We start from the raw sequence: 18,746 nt of genomic DNA on the forward strand, positions 1-18,746 counted from the left end.
GACCTGATGTAGATTAGTTTGCTGGATGGTGTTTTGTTTTGAGTTACAAAATATTAACTTGGTGGTTGTGTCCATCCAAAACCTACCTTGACCAGTTGATAATTTAATGTTATAAATATATATATATATATATATATATATATATATGTGTGTGTGTGTGTGTGTGTGTGTGTGTATATATATGTATGTTAATATATATATATATGTATATGTGTGTGTGTATTCACATGGTAGTGATAAAAGTTATCGGGAACCATTCTTTTCTGACGTGACTGTATGTCGCAGCGCGCTCGCACCGCGTTGGCTCGGCGTTTGGGTATCTGACCTGCAACGCGCGCCAATCGAACATCGCCTGCGAGAGTTTGTTTAAACTAGATTGTGTTTTATTGGGCCCCTGCCAAGTGCATTGGCGCAAGAGCATAATACAGCGAACGATTGAAAAGCGATATGACATCAAATTTTGAGTTTGACCGAAGTAATCAAGTACGGGGACGTAGGGCATGTTCGCCATGTGTTCAGGCTTGAAATATCGTACTACAGAAAATGACTTGCCTTTTTAAATAAAATATGAACATAGTTTTAATACAAAGTTTTGTTATATACATTTGAAATGTATTTATTTATTTGAAAACATTATTCACATACAGGAATAGCGCTATTTTACAGTGAAAATATGAAAAACATGAAAGAGGGCAAAAGACAATAACAGCATAATAATAAACAAAGAGAACCAAGCATGGACCGGGGAAAATTTTAATTTATTGAAAGGTGGGATAAAACTTGGGTGGTGAAATTGTTGCATGATAAGTTAAAAGGATCGACAGTGTGAGGGACTGAATTTAGAATGAACGAATTTTGAAATGTACATTTTAAAAATATTTGTCTGTATATTTGCTTTTGAAATTGCAGTGTTTATCATAAAAAAAACGCCAGCTTTTAAATTTCGTCAATGAAGAAAACTTTTACCTTACAATTTAACCACGTGTTTACCTTAGCATGCAGTTCTGTGTCACTGTAAAAGCGCTTTGCTTGCAAGCCACGTTTGGCGAGAGATCCGTAATCGTAAATTGGCGATTTTAACGAATTTTTTCGTTGATTTTCACCGTCAGTTCATCTGTCACAAGGCTAGGCCTGCCACTGTGATCCTCGTCATGACATTTGGTGCAGTCATTTTTAAACAGAGTGCCCACCTGCCTCACTTCGTCTTCAGTTTTTATTCCGTCTCCATACACTTCACCACAAAGTTCCCTTTGAAATTCCATTTGCTTGTGGTTTTTTTCCAATTAAAAACTAATCACAGATTGCACTTCACAACTCAAAGGATTTTCTATCACAGCGCACATTTTAACAGTTCGCAGTGAGCAAAGTGGAAGAACTAAAGTCTGCGCACTACCACAGCAGGATGCGTACTGAGTGTAGGGGCGTTTAGACCCCAATATTGTGGCCCTAGTTCTACCCACTGCCACGCTAGGCCGAAACTTAAGTTACTTTCTGGTCAGCCCTCGTATTTAGCCTGGTTTTCATGTGTTCGCTGCAAAAACCTCATCAAAAGACTATATTTATGTAAGAAAGTCTTCATGAGAAGCATATAGCTAAAACAAATTCTGATATTCACTTCGCTCCAAGGTTTAAATACCTGTATGACTCTCCAGCAGTCTTCCTAATTAGATGTACCCTTCTCGAACCGATTAAACGATTGTTGTTTGTTGCATGGAATATCACAAGGTGTGTAGAAGGGGTTGATTTAGCACCCAGGTTGCAACATTTAAATGATATGTAATTCGCCTAGTCTGCTTTTCGTCATTTGCTTTATCATTTCTTCGAAACATTCTACCTACCTTTCTCCCTAATGTTACGACGCACGAGTAAAACTCGTGGGCCTTTCCATATTTTCTGCGTCCAAATTTTCTCCATTTTTCTGATTTTCCCACTAATAATTTTCTCTCTTCGCTCACCACGTTTAAAACTTCGCCTTTAGCTTAAGGCGATAAATGTTATTATTTCCAAAAACAGCAGTGTAAGTTCAATAGAATAAGCAAGCCTGAAACTTAGGCAAAACCTCTTTTATAATATTGAAAGCAGGACTTTCTTGTAAAGTGGTTCGAAAAGTATCTCTAACTCAGTCAAATTAACCTAGGAGAGATCATGAAGATGATATATGAGAGGTAAGTTTTGCAGAGTTCTCGCTTAAAAATGTCATTTTTCACGAAAGATCGAAGAAGGGTTCGGAAAAACTGCAAAAAAAGACGCTAATGGGACAATTTTAATGCTAAGTAGCCTATCTTGTTACCATTTTTCTATTTCACTCTTATTTTATGATAACTCTTAGCATCAGTTTTCCTGAAACGCGTAGAGTAGTGGTAACATTTTGGAGTTCAGTTAGACCTAATATAAAAAATTAATTTCATCGTTATGATTATATAACTTCTCCTATTACCCCTAAATGTTTAGTTAGGATTACGGATTGCGGCACTTGAATGTTATGTGGAATCCGCCCTTCTAAGCATCCTTGCTCCAGGGTACCGAGTAAATGGTAAAATAAGAACAGTTGCAGCTGATCCTCTCCCTAAAAAACCATCTCACTCCGTGCTTTGAAGCCGTAATCAGGGGTGCGATAGTGAGTTTTTGTTTTGTTACGTTTTCTTATTCGCTATTCGTAATGCAAGTATCTTCCTCAAGATAAGTTTTCAATCTTGCGTTACAACTACAATCATGCCTAACAGTATCAAAGACCGGGCTATACTGGGTATCGGGATGTACACTTTTTAGAGCAGTGATCAAATATTCATAATCCATCAAGTCCATCGATACCATCTGTGGATAAAACGCGCACGCGCATTTTCAAGAACATTGATCAAACTACTTATGACGACAAGACGTGGGAGCGCGTGGCCAATCAACCTATTCACTTGAAAATTAAGGAAGACAGCTTCTATTTCCTCACTTTTTCGTGAACAAATTCTATGAATGTTTTTGCGTGGCCCCTTTGTATTTACTGGTGTAGATGTGCACTCATTCCACACCGTCGACCCTTTCCCTACGCCTCTGACCGCGTCGTACCCTTCACCCAACCTTTCCTGCATTGATCCCTCATGCCTGAATAATTCGATCAGCTTCGCACACCCAGGTGAGTGCGGGGTGCCAATGGCCTCTTGAGGGTGTGTGGGAGTCGCCATGGAGAATTGATGAGGCGAGCGAACCCACTGACTTTCCCTCCCCTTCCCAGCTCGCACCTCGACATCAATGGTGGCGAAAGGGACACACGAGAAGCAGTTCCCTCGATTCAAGATGTACGGTTTTGACCGGAAATCCTGTTTTTTTCCTGCCTCCTCACCCTATCCATCTTCCCCCTATTTCACCCACTCCCCTCTATTTCTCTCTCTATTCTCCTCCCTCTCTTCTTCTCTCGAATCTTTTATAACCTTCTCCTCTTTGCGCCATTCTTCGTCCATCGGTTACCCCATTACCGTTACCATTCTCTCCTCCCTTTCTCACCCCCTCTCCCTTCAGAGAGAGGGGGTGAGCGGGATTTTTTCACGGTAAGGTCTCAAAAAATATTCGTTCGTCCACGAAGGTGAGGACGCGACATCACAAGCCCTTATAACTCCCGATTATTCTGCATAACTTTTAGATTTCATGAGCATCCCTCTTTTTTATTTCCTGTTTTGTTTTCTCACCTCTTGTTTATCCCTACATTTTTCAGACTCTACTCTCTTCCTGTATAATTGTCCATCTTACCCCATTGTGAATACTGCACTTTTGTGTCGATGTCATATCCATAAACCCATCATTCATCACCTGTCATGTCCCTAGGAAAGAAGGTTTCACTCTCTTTAGCTAGATGTAACAGCTCCTGACAGACTTGAATTCGATGTTTCTGGCCCGCTGTCATCAGGCGAGGAACGAATATTTCGACGACTCAATGCATCCACAAATTTTCAGTCAGGATTTCAGAGCACGAACCAGTTGATATGCCACACTCTTTTGCAAGTTTCTTGACATCCAAACGTCAATTTGCACGAACGATATCGTTCACTATCTAAATATGAGGGTCATCAGTCGACGCTGATGGTTTCCCGGAACGCTCATCGTTTTCCACTGATTGCTGCCCCTTTTTGAGGCGGTAAAACCACTCATAACACGCATAAGGTTTCATAGAATCTTCACGTAATTAACTCAAAATGTTTCATGAAGATTGTGCAGAGTTTTCCGAAGAATTTCACAGAACAATGCTCCTACTTCTAAGAGCTCATTTCCGTAGATAAGATTTTCCCCGCATTTCACGAACACCCCTACACATAAATGCCTGCAACTAATCAATACAAAAAAATATCAACAAAATGGTAGAAGGTTTCGCGATATTTCTGCGTACACAACGTCTGAAAGCAGATTAAAAAATAGCCAGTAGTATTATTAATATTTTATATATATATATATATATATATATATATATATATATATATATATATATATATATACGTATCTAATCCTTACTGAATAGCACTTGTACGCTACTGACTGGGTATCTAGGCTAGACGTAATGAAATACGCTCCGTAGAGGGCAGATGAAGAAGAATGATGTAGCGTTAGGAATCAAAAGACTCCCAAGTGTTATTGGAAAAATCGACACTTCGTCATCATGCCCTGAAATGATAGTTGATGATGAGTTCATGCCTAGGAATTATCTAATTTTTAATCATCCGCTATGCATTACCTAGGAGTGATCGAGTTTTGCTTGCTCTCATGTTACTTTTTCTTTTCTACCGCTTTCACACACCTTCCTGTGTGCCATGTGGATTGATATTTACGAGTAATTATCCTTTAATCGGCTCAAGTAGAGCACGGCTTGTTAGGGAGTATACCTTGAGTCTCATTGGCATTTTTGTCTCCGAACGCGGTGCTTGTCAATTCCGGTAATCTTTGAGTCAAGTGCTTCTTGAGAAAACAGGGCTTTGGATTGAAGGTTATCAAAGCAAACGCCGGACCCAACTCTTCGACTAAGCTATTTTTGTGTCAAAAAGTATGCTGTTTTAATTCTAGAACGATTTGAGAGGCAATCGAGATAGTCAAACGACAACGTAATTTTAATGGAGAAGATGTTTATCGCCATAGTTGTGTCTAATTGACAAATACGATTTAACGGACAGCCTGATATTTCAAATAACCCTTAAATTACGGCCAAAAATTGCTTAAAAGACACTCTTCTTATAATGGCAAGAAATAAAAGGAACTCTTTAGTCAGCTGATCATGAGATTCTAGTGGCGAGAATGAACTTCACTGCATTATAAATGCTCTCAACTCATCGGAATATCTCGAAAAAGTTATATAGGGAATATGCTTCTATTGTTTAACTTCGCATCCTATGATTTTACATATAAATATCAAAACTAGGCAAGAGGATAATAGTAGGTTGGAGGCGGCACTATTTAGTTATCAGCAATCATATCATTACACAATCATGCTTGCTTCCGATTGGTGAATAAAATCTAACTTCCCCAATCTCCTTCCGGCGCATGCTTCTCGAACGATTCTCATGTTATCTCCATGCACGTCTTCATTAGAGTAATTCGGAAACTTTAGTTTGGTGCTATATTGAAATTTGTAGGAAATGACCCTCGATTAGATTGATAAATTTAACACTTTGGGACCGTTTAAATTAATAAGATTTCTCATGCTTACCCGACCATTTTGCAAACAGAAGATTAGCTGAAAATACAATGATGAAGTAGAAAAAACTATAGTCTGTTACGTGAATTTCTCTATAAATAATCATCTTCAGAAAATATTTTTAAATTGAAATAGTTGCTTATGAAATATGATCATCTCTCACTGAGCCATAATCTTGTAGACCACATCCATCCATTAATTTCTCGACCCACTTTATCTTCTTAAACAAATATCCGCTTCTATATAATACGTGAATAAAGAATTCACCGTTTTGCTCCACGTAAGAAAATTAATTTCCTTTGAGCAGTTTGTATTTATATTTTAATTTGTTCCTGGTTGCAAACCTTTATTTATATTATACAATTTTGAAGACAGTAGTTTTTGTCCAAAAAGCTGTTTTTTCTAATTTATACACCATGGAATGTTTTTACATGTTGTTTCCCTTCAGTATGTTCTGCAGTACCAAGGAATTATTGAAATGATCTTGCAAATCGATACAAACATTTCGAAGTCATATGTTCTCCCCTGGTCAGAGAACGACAGGAGGGAATTTCTCATCAGCTGTGAAGAGCGAGTTAGAATAGGGCTAGAAGGGTCATATCCTTACGGGTGTCTCTGAAGCATTAAAAGAGCTCATATACATTTATTTATACTTTAAATCCACATAGAATTTTATGACTATTAAATATTGGTTTCCAGCATTGCAAATATTTTCATTAATCAAATACTTCATTAAACGTATTTAATAATGCGTAATATCTGTGATATTTTCGTAGTCAATACCTTTATAAGCCAAAATGTTAATTTTTATGGTTGAGGGTAGAGGTAATTCAAACTTAGGCCCAGTTCCACTAAATTTACTCATTACCAGGCTAATAGAAACCAGTTTTTCCCACTTCCGATTGGATTTCCGATTGAAAATTAAAAGATTGAAGTTCTGATATGCAGACAATTTCACACTTTGATTTTGTGTTTGACGAAGAGGTCAAATATATCAATCGGGATTCGAACCGGGACTTCCGATTATTTCTTTAATGCATTAAGCACTGGAATGCATCGTCATATTTAATGTGTTAGGTCTTGTTAATTAGTATTACTCATTCCATTTAAATATATATTGTAACGTGAATGTGTTAGATATTTCTTGTCCGATAGCGGGAAAAAAACAAGATTAATAATACAAAAGTGTAATTAATATATTTGTGAGTTTGCAGTATTGTATTTCATTTTATTTGTAGAAATTATATCTGATTATAATCTGGTAGTGTGGCGTTTAAGGTAGATTTTGGGTCGAAAAAACCCACCCCCTGCTATTCTAGCCTCGACTAATAACATCTGATATCCAACACTGCAATGAATCCATTATTAATGCCACTTACATTCTATATCCTTTCTTTCTGTACAACATGCCTACCCTATTTCTAGCCCTACCTGGCTTGTCTTTCTCCCCTCTATCAACATTCCAGTGTCAAACATAATGCTCGACATCCATTTATCTTTCCTGCCTCCTATGAATTTCTCCCAAGAACCCTATCTCCTCCTCCTATTACTTTTTCGCTCATTTTCCCATTCGTTCACTTAACTTTTCGCATCCTTCTCCGCTCTCAACTCTCAAAAGCTTTCGATCTTTGCCTATCATCTTGCTCCATTGTCCCAAATTTCCGATCCGAACCAACTCACGCTCCATATTATAGTTTTCACTATTCTTTATTTACATTCTTACTCAACGTTGCTGTCATCAATTCCTTTATCCTACTTGTACAAGCTTCTTTGGATGATGATGAAATTCTTCTTCTTATGACCCAACTATTTTAACCATCTTGGCCAACAACACAATTCTATGATAGGAAAACTATTCCACCTGCTCAATTTTATGACTCCCCAATTCAACGTTTGACTTAGCCTTTCACCTCGAAAGTCTCATAACATTTGTTTGGTTTATAATACAAGAGAAACTGAGACATTTTTTGATTCCAAATCGAGTGTTTTACCATACAAAACTTAACAAAACAAAATGCCGTAGTGATTTATTTAAGGGTCAATCTCTTAAGTATAGTCTTCAGAAATACGTTCAGTTGCAATAATTCTGTCGTTCAAAGAGACACATCCTGTACACAGGTCTAGGTATACAGCAAATAGAGGAACGCACTGCCCAAAGTTTTCCTCGCGATAGGCACCTCGGATGACCTCGGACGGCAATGAGGAAAACTACTCCGCCCGAGTTACCTGTTTGCTATCTTCTCCTCTTGTTCCCTCCCCATCCCCCATTACTTTCCCTTATCTCATCCTTCACAACCATCTCTCACTTCATTTCCCTTTGAGTATCGCGTGTCTGGCGGGGTCTCGAAATTAACTAACTTTCGTATCCGTCTTCTCTCCCCCACCCCACCTCCGGCGTTCCCTGAGGGATGGGATTTTGACAAGAGGGTATTGAAAAATGTTTGAGTGATTAAAAAGCGCCCCTACTCACATAATATCCCGACCTTTCCCTCCCGCTCCGTCTCGGAACTTCATCCACACCTGTACTCCTGAGGTGGGCGACCCTCATCATCCGATCCGTATGTCATTGTTTGGGTCAATCTGCTAATAAACTCGCTTCCGACGCAAAAAGAGAGCCCTTCCCCCTTGTTGGGCTATTACGATATTGAGTCGGGTGAGGGGGTGGAGAATAGGAAAGGACGGTGGGAATTCAAGTGCTTGACGTTCTTCGTGGGACTAGTTAAAGAAATCATTAAATATCGCTGAGTAAATCACACTCAATTTTCATTTAGTTAATAATTTGTGTGCAAGATATATATATATATATATATATATATATATATATATATATATATATATACATAAGTATCCATTTTTTAATTAAACCCAGACTGTTTCCTTTGATAATGATGGTTTAATTTAATTTAGTAGCTACCTCACATCGAATTTGTTGTTTATTCAGCTAACCCATCCCAAATTGGTAAGCAAAACAGTAATATGGTTTTAATAAATAACTATTGGTAGTAAATATTTTCTTCCTGAAAAGATGAGCGGATATTTCATGCCTACTCTGACATTATACATGGACGTATATATATTCGCATATGGGACGCAGAATGAATGTCAATTAAATTCTCAGTCTCGCCATACAAGACAACCTGACACTTGACATTACAGCAAAACCTTCAGTTATTCCGCATAACTCCTTGTTCCCTTCATTTCGTCACCATACCTATTTTTCTACCTACTTCTGCTTTACTTGTCTAACGTTCTTCCCTCTCTATCACAGTTATTGAATATCCCATCGACAATTAAAAAGCTTAGCATCCGTCTTTCCTCCTCCTTTGAATTACTCTCAACAATCCCCTCTCCTCCGCCGCCATACCTAACTCTTTCTCGTTCGTTTTCCTTTCCGTTTATTTCACCTCTTCCCTCCTTCTCTATACCCACGTTTCAAAAGTCTCCAAACTACGTCAATCATATTGCTTCAATGACCTAAGTTTCTGCGCAGTACACAACCACGCTACACGTCAATGTTTCCATAAATTAATTTTTAACATCCTTATTCATTGTCCTTGTCACTACGGCATTAATTTCGTAAAATGTATTTCCTTCATTTCATGATCTTGAGACAGAGAACTGGGATAGTAATTGATATCAGATTTGAGAGCTAAAAAAAAGTAGCACAATTTTTTTGGGCCGATTATCGTATGCTCTTTTCTTAAAAATATTCTAATTGGTACACTTTCGTATTCCTCCAGACGAATGCTTCCAGTTTATGGTCGAGTTCAAGAATAAGTTTTCTGAAGCATTGTCTTGCCCTGCAACGTGGGGTTCGATGGATTGCTTAAGGTCATCATAGTTCTGATCGAGGGGTTGGGGGTCTGAATAAGCAATGCGTGCTGTCCTAGTTCAGTTCCATCGTCGCAGTATTCCCACGTAGTTTATCGTTTGCATTTTAAATTCCCTAGCTTGAAACTATTTTTCTCCCATCTTTGTGTGACGTCGTAAATTAGCGCGGGAGGCGAAGAAAATTTCTTTCAAATCGGGAGGACGTCGTGATTCTCAACCCCGTCTCACCGCACGCACGTCTCTCCTCCTACTTGTCAGGCCAGTTGAGGATATTAGTCCAAATAATAGGTCCTGAACTAAGCTTCTCCGTCAACTCCCAACTTCATTCTCCACTCCCTCCTCAACCTGTTCCCTAAAAGACGAGGGGGATCAGAGTGGGAGAGAAGTTTTCCTCGTATAAAGCTCACTCCCCACTTTACCTCTCCCTGGGAAATCACCCTTTCCACCCTAAAAGAGTGAGGTCTCCATATTTTATGACTCATTACTTATTAAAAGGTCCCTGAACTCGCGAAAGCTAAGTTAAATTTCGGGGATTGCAGGGAGAGTTGTGAAGAGGGTGGGGCAGAGTCAAAAAAAAAGGTCGTGGAAGAATTTTTCCACTTAAAAGCCAAATCCACCCTCTCCACCCCTCATTCCTACTAACGCACTCTCCCTGTCTCTCTATCTCTCTTTCTCTCCCACTATTACTCCCTCATGATTTCTCCCTCGCGTTGGGAGGTCCCAATTTTTTTATTCCTTACTGAATTAAACTTGTAATGGGTGCATATTGCCAGTTCTCCTACCCTCTGCCTCTCTCTCTCTCTCTTTACTTTCCCCTGATTTCTCTCTCCCGAGGGGAGGTCCAGATTTTTTTTTTTAATCCTTCACTGAATTAAACCTGAATGGAGGCGTATTTTCGAGTTTCTGTTGACGGGGTTGGTGGGGGTGTTATGGAGTTGGAATGGGGTTGTTCATGCCAAAGGACTGGGTAGAAGAAAGAACAAGTCCTGTCCTGAGATACGGAGAAAATTCGTCACCAAATGCCGCTTTATTACCTCTCTCTCCTTCCCCTACCTCCCCATCACTTTCTTTCTCATCCCCTCTCTCTCTCTATCTCCCTCTCTAATTCTCCCTGTATTTCCTCTTGAGATGCGGAGAGAGAGAAAACTCTAGATTCTTTCATCAGGGCAAAAGTTTTCGAAGGGATTTCTAAGCCCCTCTCCAACCCCCTCTGCTGATTTATACTCGAAGGAAGGGTATCCGGGTGGAGGAAGCCGGAGGAGCCGGAAGGGTGGAGAAGAGGGAAGGTATTCAGATCAAGGGGAAGGGGAACCAAAGGGGAAAGGGTAGTGCCGCACGAGGAAAAAAATTGCTAGACTACTTCTTTATTCTTCTTTCATAAACGTCCCGAGGGAGGATGGTGGATTGGCAGGCTCTCCACGCTGAAATATTGAGTCGGTCGCCTAATTGGCGCATTACTCCTAATGGCTTTCAAAGCGCGCGCCCGAAGTCCTTTGTGTTGGTTTCGGAAAGAGCTTTGCAAATATTCATCCGGGACGTAAACGGATTGACGCGCGCGTTCGAGCGCCCTGACGGAGGAGGAATGGAGGACCGCCGCTCCGACGGGTCATTTCTCCGAGTGAGCGACGTGCGCTCACGGGATTATTGTTCCGACGTGGGTGCAGAATTCTTAAACCTCTTTGTTGTCGCTTTCTATTAAGCGGCTGGCCGTTGAGAAAGTCCCCCGAAGCCGACTTCGTGAAACGCGCTCTCCCTCCATTCGTATTATGAACTCAATTCGGCGAAAGTCGATAGAAAGCCCGTTGTGCTCGAAATTCCTTCATTGTTTTAGTATTTTGGTATCACGATTATTTTGAAGACCGTTTTGTAATAACACAATAGTCGTGTATATATATATATATATTATACACACACATATATACATGCATATGTATGTATGTATATATATATATATATATATATATATATATATATATATATATATATATATATATATATATATATATATATATATATATATATATAGTTATAGTTATAACTTATGTGAAAATTTCACGGATGTTAATAATAATGTATATGAAGTTAGTACTGGAAAACAAAGACAAAACCATAGACATACAGGACATACCTGTACAAAAAACAAGAAAAGAAACTCACTCGTTTTTTAATTTTCGGTGGTACAAGCCACTTCTCAAGGAAGAGAAGGAAGGAAGTCATTTCTCTCACTCAGTTTCTTCCTTCTCTTCCTTGAGAAAGGTGGTGGCTTGGACCACCAAATATTCGAGCGTGTGAGTTTCTTTTTTTTGTGTTCCTGTGTTTTTGTTTTTGTTTGTTAGTGCTAACTTCATATATATTATTATTCACATCCGTGAGACTTTCACATAAGTTATAAATATATATATATTCAATGAAATAATCTCCGCGGTTTGTTATTTTTTGAGTAAATGTATATAAAAATGTCACTGTTGGTTACTATACAGAGCAGCTATACCAAACATATTGGTATTGATGACATTGCTCTTAATTTCTGGCCCCGAGTGATTTTGATAAAATGTCGTGCACGCGTATTTTCAATCTAACAGTTACAGGGAAGCTATGTATCTAAATCTCGATTTTTGGGAAATTAATTTCGATGAGGGCATTAACATTCACTATTAGAAACAATAGGTTAAGTTTTTGTTTACTCCTTTTGAGATATTATCATTATAATTAATATTTTAATCCTAAGTTTGTTTTTACTGCAGCCCTAATCATATAAAAAAATTTAAATATATAAATTTTTTATGAACAGTAAGCTCTCCTTTGGGTACATTTAGTGAAGATGTGAAGAAAATATTTATCAATACTAATATGGAGTGTAGTGATTTATGATTGTAAGATTATCAATTCGATGGGCCTAGAGAGGGAGTTACTGGGGGGAAATCGGAATAAGGTAGAGTAAGTGGATGGAGGAAATGCTGAAAAGCAATGGGATATTGAAGTTCTAGATCGAAAAGATAAAGTTGTGAAAACTCTTGTGAGTAACCCTTGACCACTGGGGTGCTTAAATGTTATTAGCATTTAAATCGGAAATGAATTGACGCTTTGCTTCTTTTTATATTTTATTGCCATGATTTCCTATCCACCGCAGGAAATTTGGAGAAATTACGCTCTGTCGGAAAATTAGGAAACGAAGAAAGAACATAAGGGAATATAATTTTAACCAGAGCTGCTCTGAGTAAAATTTTTGAACCAAATACTTTAATTTTAGCATCCAATGTGCGAGGTTTCCCTTTTTTATTCTGTTGCTAATTTTCAAGCAGGAAAGAAACTTAATTTGTCAGTACAAAAATGAAAGATCGGCAATTATTAATAGCAAAAATGATCTTTAAAAATTCACAGCAAGAAACTTCGTTTATTAATATTCCCATTTCGTATCACCTCAGGTATTTTACAGTCCTCTTGTGTGTTTGCATTTACGTCACACCACAGTTGTGCTCACGCATAAATAGCTACATAGCTGAGTGCTTAAAGATGATTTGAAAACCAAAATGTACACTAAATTTACACTAAATGTACTACAAATGTAAGACTGTTAAATGTATATCTTAATCATTGATGTTAATACCATTACTCGTGCTCCGTGAAATATATTTCTTATTCCTCAAAAAACTTTCTTGCTAATTTATTCCGCTCTTTAAATCTGTAATCAGCACCCTTCTCCTTTTCGTATTTTATGCATGAAATATTTACACAATTGATTACATTAGGAGAAAGAAAGGCAAAAGTCATTTCACCGTTGGATAATGAAGTCTTGGCAATATCTCAACCTCAGGGTATTTCCAAGACTTCATTATTCAAGGGTTAAAATTGATTTGGTACCTATAACAGACTTGATTGATTGATAAAATAATACATTTCATCCATTAAATTAATTATGGTGATTAGCGGTCATTGTGGAGTAAATATGCTACAGTTGATTGGCTTTAATGCTTTGATAGCGGCGAAAGCTCATATGTAAGAACTGTTTGAAATCCCTCTTGTCTCAAAAACATTCTCCAAATTCCTCCAAGCCAAACTGGCTTCCTGCTAGTTTGGTACGTGGGCTTTAAAATCAATCACAGGATGTTTTTTTTGGTTTGTTCAATTATTATATTTACACCACCCACGCTATGAGCAGACTACGCGATTATATTGAATAACCACTCGCAAGCCGAAAATGTTATTTACAAGATCGTGTATGAAGCAATTCCGCTGGGAGGTGCTTCGTGGTGATGACACGTTCATCAATGACAGTCATCCTTTTCGTCCGATCTCACACTGTGGTAACCATTTCAGAATGAGTTCCACCAGCTATTCAAATTCTTTTCAAAATACTCCTGTAATGGGGTTAATACGAGACACACAAAGAGTTAATGCGTCGGCAGGACTAGATATGGACTCGAAATGTTCTCTGATACCTTATATTCAATTTTGTTCAAAACGTGTGTGTGTATACGTATATATATATATATATATATATATATATATATATATATATATATATATATATATATATATATGTGTGTGTGTGTGTGTGTGTGTGTGTGTGTGTTTTTCCCGAAGAGTTGGAGAATGCTTTACGCACCATCGCAAGTCGTCGGGACTTACGGTGTGTGGGACTCTCCTAGGGTGGGCACTGCTGCCACCGGTGTCCATCCCTTGGCCTACCCACTAAACTCCCAACTCTTTAGTGCCTGCCCCCGGAAACCGCCGCTAGGCATTACTTCGGTGGGGCAGTCATGCCCTTTAGGCCACTCCCGATGCTCTTTCAAGCTCAGATTGACTCCGCTTCCATACTACTTTCTGCCTGTCTCCTTAGGCGACTCAGCTCCTCTACAATTTGTGATGCGAACGCGACCCCAGCATTCCAATCCGACTCGGACCTAAGTAGGCAGGACCCTAGCCCTTCTGGTGTCATGGGGCCCTGCCAAGTGCCAGAAAATGAGCTTCGTGCCTCAACGAATCTTGGGCACCGAAACAGGACATGCTCTACGCTCTCGTCCTCACGTGGGCAAGCCGGGCACTCCGCACTTCCATACACCCCAATGCGGTGCAGAAAACTGCGAAAGTTGCCGTGGCCGGTAAGTACCTGGGTGAGTTGGAATTTCAGATGGCCATGTCCTCTGCTGATCCAAGCTAAGATATCTGGGACAATCCTATGCGTCCAACGGCCCACCATGGCTTCATCCCACCTTACCTGCCACTCTTCGATCAGTGCCGAAGACCATTGATGTTGGCTGTTTGACCGGGCTTGGTCCGGTCCTATATTTCGTCTTGTTCCGTGGTAATTCCTGGCGCGTTCTTGTGCCAGGAGATCTAACGGAGGAAGTCCTCCTATCACAGATAGAGCAATGTAGGATACAGAACGGTAGGCTCGTGTAACCCTGAGGGTCACAGTTCTGTAAGCTCGGTTGCAACTTGCTCCATAGCTTCTGTTTTTGGTCATTGCCTCATACCATATTGGTGCGCCATACATGATAATGGAGGTAACCACCGAAGCAAGTAGGCGCCGCCTAGGATCTTTCGGTCCTCCAGTATTCGGCATGATGCCTGCAAGTGCTCCTGCCACCTTCGATGCCTTGGTTCCTACCTTCTGGAGGTGCTCCTTGAATCGGAGCTTTCCATCAAGGGTCACTCCGAGATACCGCATCGCATCCGCCGTTTGTATTGCATTTCCTTCCACGAGGAAGGTGGCACTACTCCTGGCCTTGGTGCGTGCTATTAGTATCGCTTCTGTCTTTTCCGCGGCGAGGCTCAAACCATGACTCTTAAGCCAGTCGGTGGCCTGCTCAATGGAAGAATCCGCCAGATATTCAATTTCCTCCACGCTTTTGGCAGTAACGACCAGTGCGGCATCATCAGCAAAGGCCACGATCGATACTCCCTTTCGAAGATGAAGCCTGAGTAAGCCATCATATAAGATATTCCAGAGCTGTGGTCCTAGGACTGAACCCTGTGGCACTCCTCCCGTGATGTTGTACGAATGTTCTCCCTCATCTGTGTCATAGACTAGAGTACGGTCACTAAGATAGCTCGAAATGGTCTTACGCAAGTAGAGCGGCACTTCCAGGCGTTCTAATGCCACCATTACATCCTCCCATCTTGCCGTGTTAAAGGCATTCCGGATGTCCAGTGCGATAATAGCACACATTTTCCTTGTGCCTCGACTACCCTCTACAGCTTCCGTTGCTAAGTTCATTACGCGACCTATGGCATCAATGGTCGATCGACCTCTTCTGAATCCAAACTGGTTATCAGACAAGCCCCCAGCTTGTTCCACAGCCGCCTCAAGCCTATTAAAGATTATTCGCTCGAATAGTTTTCCTACGATATCGATCATACAGAGCGGTCGATAAGAGGATGGCTCTCCGAGGGGTTTGTCCTGCTTCGGAAGCAGTACCAGCCTCTGCCTTTTCCACGCTTCCGGGAAGTGACCTTCTCTTAGGCATTCATTGAGCGTCTCTTTAAGTAAGCCTGGGTCTTGCAGAGCAGCTACCTTTATGGCCAGCCCCGGGACTCCATCTAGGCCTGGAGACTTGCCTACTGCTATCTTAGAGGCCGCCGCTCTAAGTTCAGCTTCGCTTACCTCAGGTACTTCTTCTGTATGTTGAAAGTTTCTTAAGCCTGTCTCAGCTGCCCTTTGCTGCTGCTCGGGAAATAAATGTCTAACGACCCGGTTCAGAAAGTCTGGACAAGATGGACTTGTTCCACTTCTGGGCTTGATCTTATTCATGACTATTTTGTATGGTCTGCCCCACGGGTCGCGGTCGACTTCCTCACAGAGCTCGTGCCAACACTTTTTCTTTGCATCCTTGATGGCTCTTTTCAGTTTTCTGCAGTTTTATTTGTATTTTTCGTGATACTCCTGAAACCACGGTCTATCTTTCGCTCGCTGCTGAAGCCTTCTGGACTGCAGGCATTGTCGTCGTATTTCAGCAATGTCGTCGTTCCACCAGTGCACCGGGGGATGGCTGCATGTATCAGCTTTTATGGCCATTGAAGCATCACAAGCCAGCGTAAGTACTTGATTCAGGTGCCGCGCTCTTTCCCCTGCAGTGCCACTGCTTTCGTGTTCTCCGAGTATGGAAAGGAAAACTTCGTGGTCGAAAGAGTTAGTAAATCACTTTCTCCGTGCTTTCGTCTCCCTTCTAACTATTTCACCGCCTTTTTTTAGTGTGGACAGGAGGGCCTGGTGGTCACTTCCTGTAAAATGGTCGCTGACTGTCCAACTGAAACCTGCCCCCATCAACCTGGGGTCGATGAAGGTGAGATCGACTATGGACGACCTGCCAGCCTTCATATACGTAGCTGCTGCCCCTGTGTTCGCGAGCTCTAGCTCAAGCGTTGCAACAGCTCCAAGTAACGCTCGACCTCTGGCATTAGTCTTTTTGCTACCCCACTCTGTCGCCCATGCGTTGAAGTCTCCCGCTATAACCACTGGTAGTCTGGATGACCGAGCACTGGCACCAATGTTTTCAAGTAATCTCGCGAACTCCTCGAAATCATCACTAGGTGGGGAATAGCAGCTATAGATACGCATGCCCGACACTTCCACCCACGTGAAGCCGCTAACGTGAGTTGCAGCTCGACTAGATATGTGGAGTCTTCCACTCACCCAAACGGCTGCTGTACCCTTGGAGTCCAATACCCAGTTTGCCGTGTTCGGGTCCTTATACACTTCGCTGATGATGGCAATGTCTGCCTTTTCTTCGACCAAGGTTTGAAATAGCAGATCTTGGGCCACAGCGCAGTGGTTCAGGTTTAATTGTACGACCTTAGCCATTTTCTGTTCGCATTTCCTCCTGTAGTTCAGTCCGGTTTTTCGAACAATTAGCTGCCTTATGGCCTTCTTGGCCACAACGGAAGCACTGGTTCGTCCGGTCTACCGTACTCGTGCATTCGTATGATATGTGGCCCACCTCATGGCACCGGTAGCACCTTTTGGGCACCCGCCGCAGTCGGACTCTGCAGCTAACCCAGCCGATTCTAATTTTCCCTTTCTGGAGAAGCTTCCTCGCTATCTCCGTTGGTAGCCGGACGTTGGCAGCCTGCGTGCCACTGTATGCTGCCCGGAGCTTAACACTATCAGGCAATATTGCCCCTATGCCCACTTCCGCAGTAATGGCCTCAACAACCTCTTCTACGGTCGTCGACTCATCCAGGTCCTTGATATTTAGGAACTCCGAATGAGTAAGCAGCTGCACTTCCGCTGTTCCTTTCAGTATTGACGACACTGTTGAATGCAGCTCCAGGGACTCTGGGCCAGGTCGTCCGAGTTCTAGGAGTAGCTCTCCCTTTCTTGTGCGTCTTATGTGGGTAACTCTATCCCCCAGTGTTACCAAACATGGTGTCGCTTTCACGTGGCGCAGTATCTCTGCGTATGAGCTTCCCTCCATCGCCTTAATCTTGATAGCATCCGGGCGGGATGGTCTCAACCTGATTTTGGGCGTCTCGTCTGCCTCCTTTGGTTTTTTTTCCTGCATCGCCAGCTGTGGCTTTTCGTCGACCTTTTTCTTTCTTCCTCTTCCCTTTCTGACGACCGTGGCCCAGTCACTTGCTTGGGCCTTGTTCGTAGTCCTACTATTATCCTTTTCCCCTTTTCTCGTAGGAGGTGGCGATGACATTGGTGAAGGCGGGTCATGACCCGCCGATCTCCGTCGTGCGCTTTTTGGGCGGTAGGTTTGGGATGTCTGCACTGTTGCATCCCGGTGACGAATTTCTTCCGTCCTCACACTTCCTATGGTGCTCGTCAGTTTGGCATATTCATTGAGGGCTCTATCCATAGCCCGAGCCATCGTTTTGATCTCCTTGTGAACGTTGTTCTTAGGGAGAACAAAATCTAATAGTGACTGCACTTTTTCTTTCAACCGATTGAAAGCCTTCCCGGCTTCCTTCGGTTGTGGGTCACTTGTAGCATTATATGCTGCAGAAGCCGAGTGACCAACTCCTGAAGCACTGCGGTCGTTGGATAACGACGCCTGGGAGCCCGCTTTCTCACTCCCTAGCAGCGCCGGTACTGGGGTATCCCTCTCCTGCACCGTAACTTTCTTCTCCTGTGTACTCTCCATATTTGGTTTATTTTCGGGGTTCCTTCCCCTATTTGGCTTTTCTGTCCACCCCGGGTATTTTATTTCCCCGGTGCCCACTATTTCTAGTGAGCGTTCCCCTATCCGCAACCTGGGGAGGCGCCGGATGGGAGAAGCCAACAAAACTCCACACCGGGTGT

General features: G+C 41.6%; 1 protein-coding gene across 1 annotated transcript in view; it reads left to right on the forward strand.

The window, feature by feature from the left end:
• The window catches only part of LOC139688197 (cGMP-specific 3',5'-cyclic phosphodiesterase-like), a 209,266-nt gene that overhangs the window by 114,818 nt on the left and 75,702 nt on the right, over positions 1–18,746 (forward strand). The window lies entirely within an intron of this gene.

Source organism: Hetaerina americana, unplaced genomic scaffold, assembly GCF_022747635.1.
Source record: "Hetaerina americana unplaced genomic scaffold, ioHetAmer1.1.p SCAF_2, whole genome shotgun sequence".
Taxonomy (NCBI): Eukaryota; Metazoa; Arthropoda; class Insecta; order Odonata; family Calopterygidae; genus Hetaerina; species Hetaerina americana.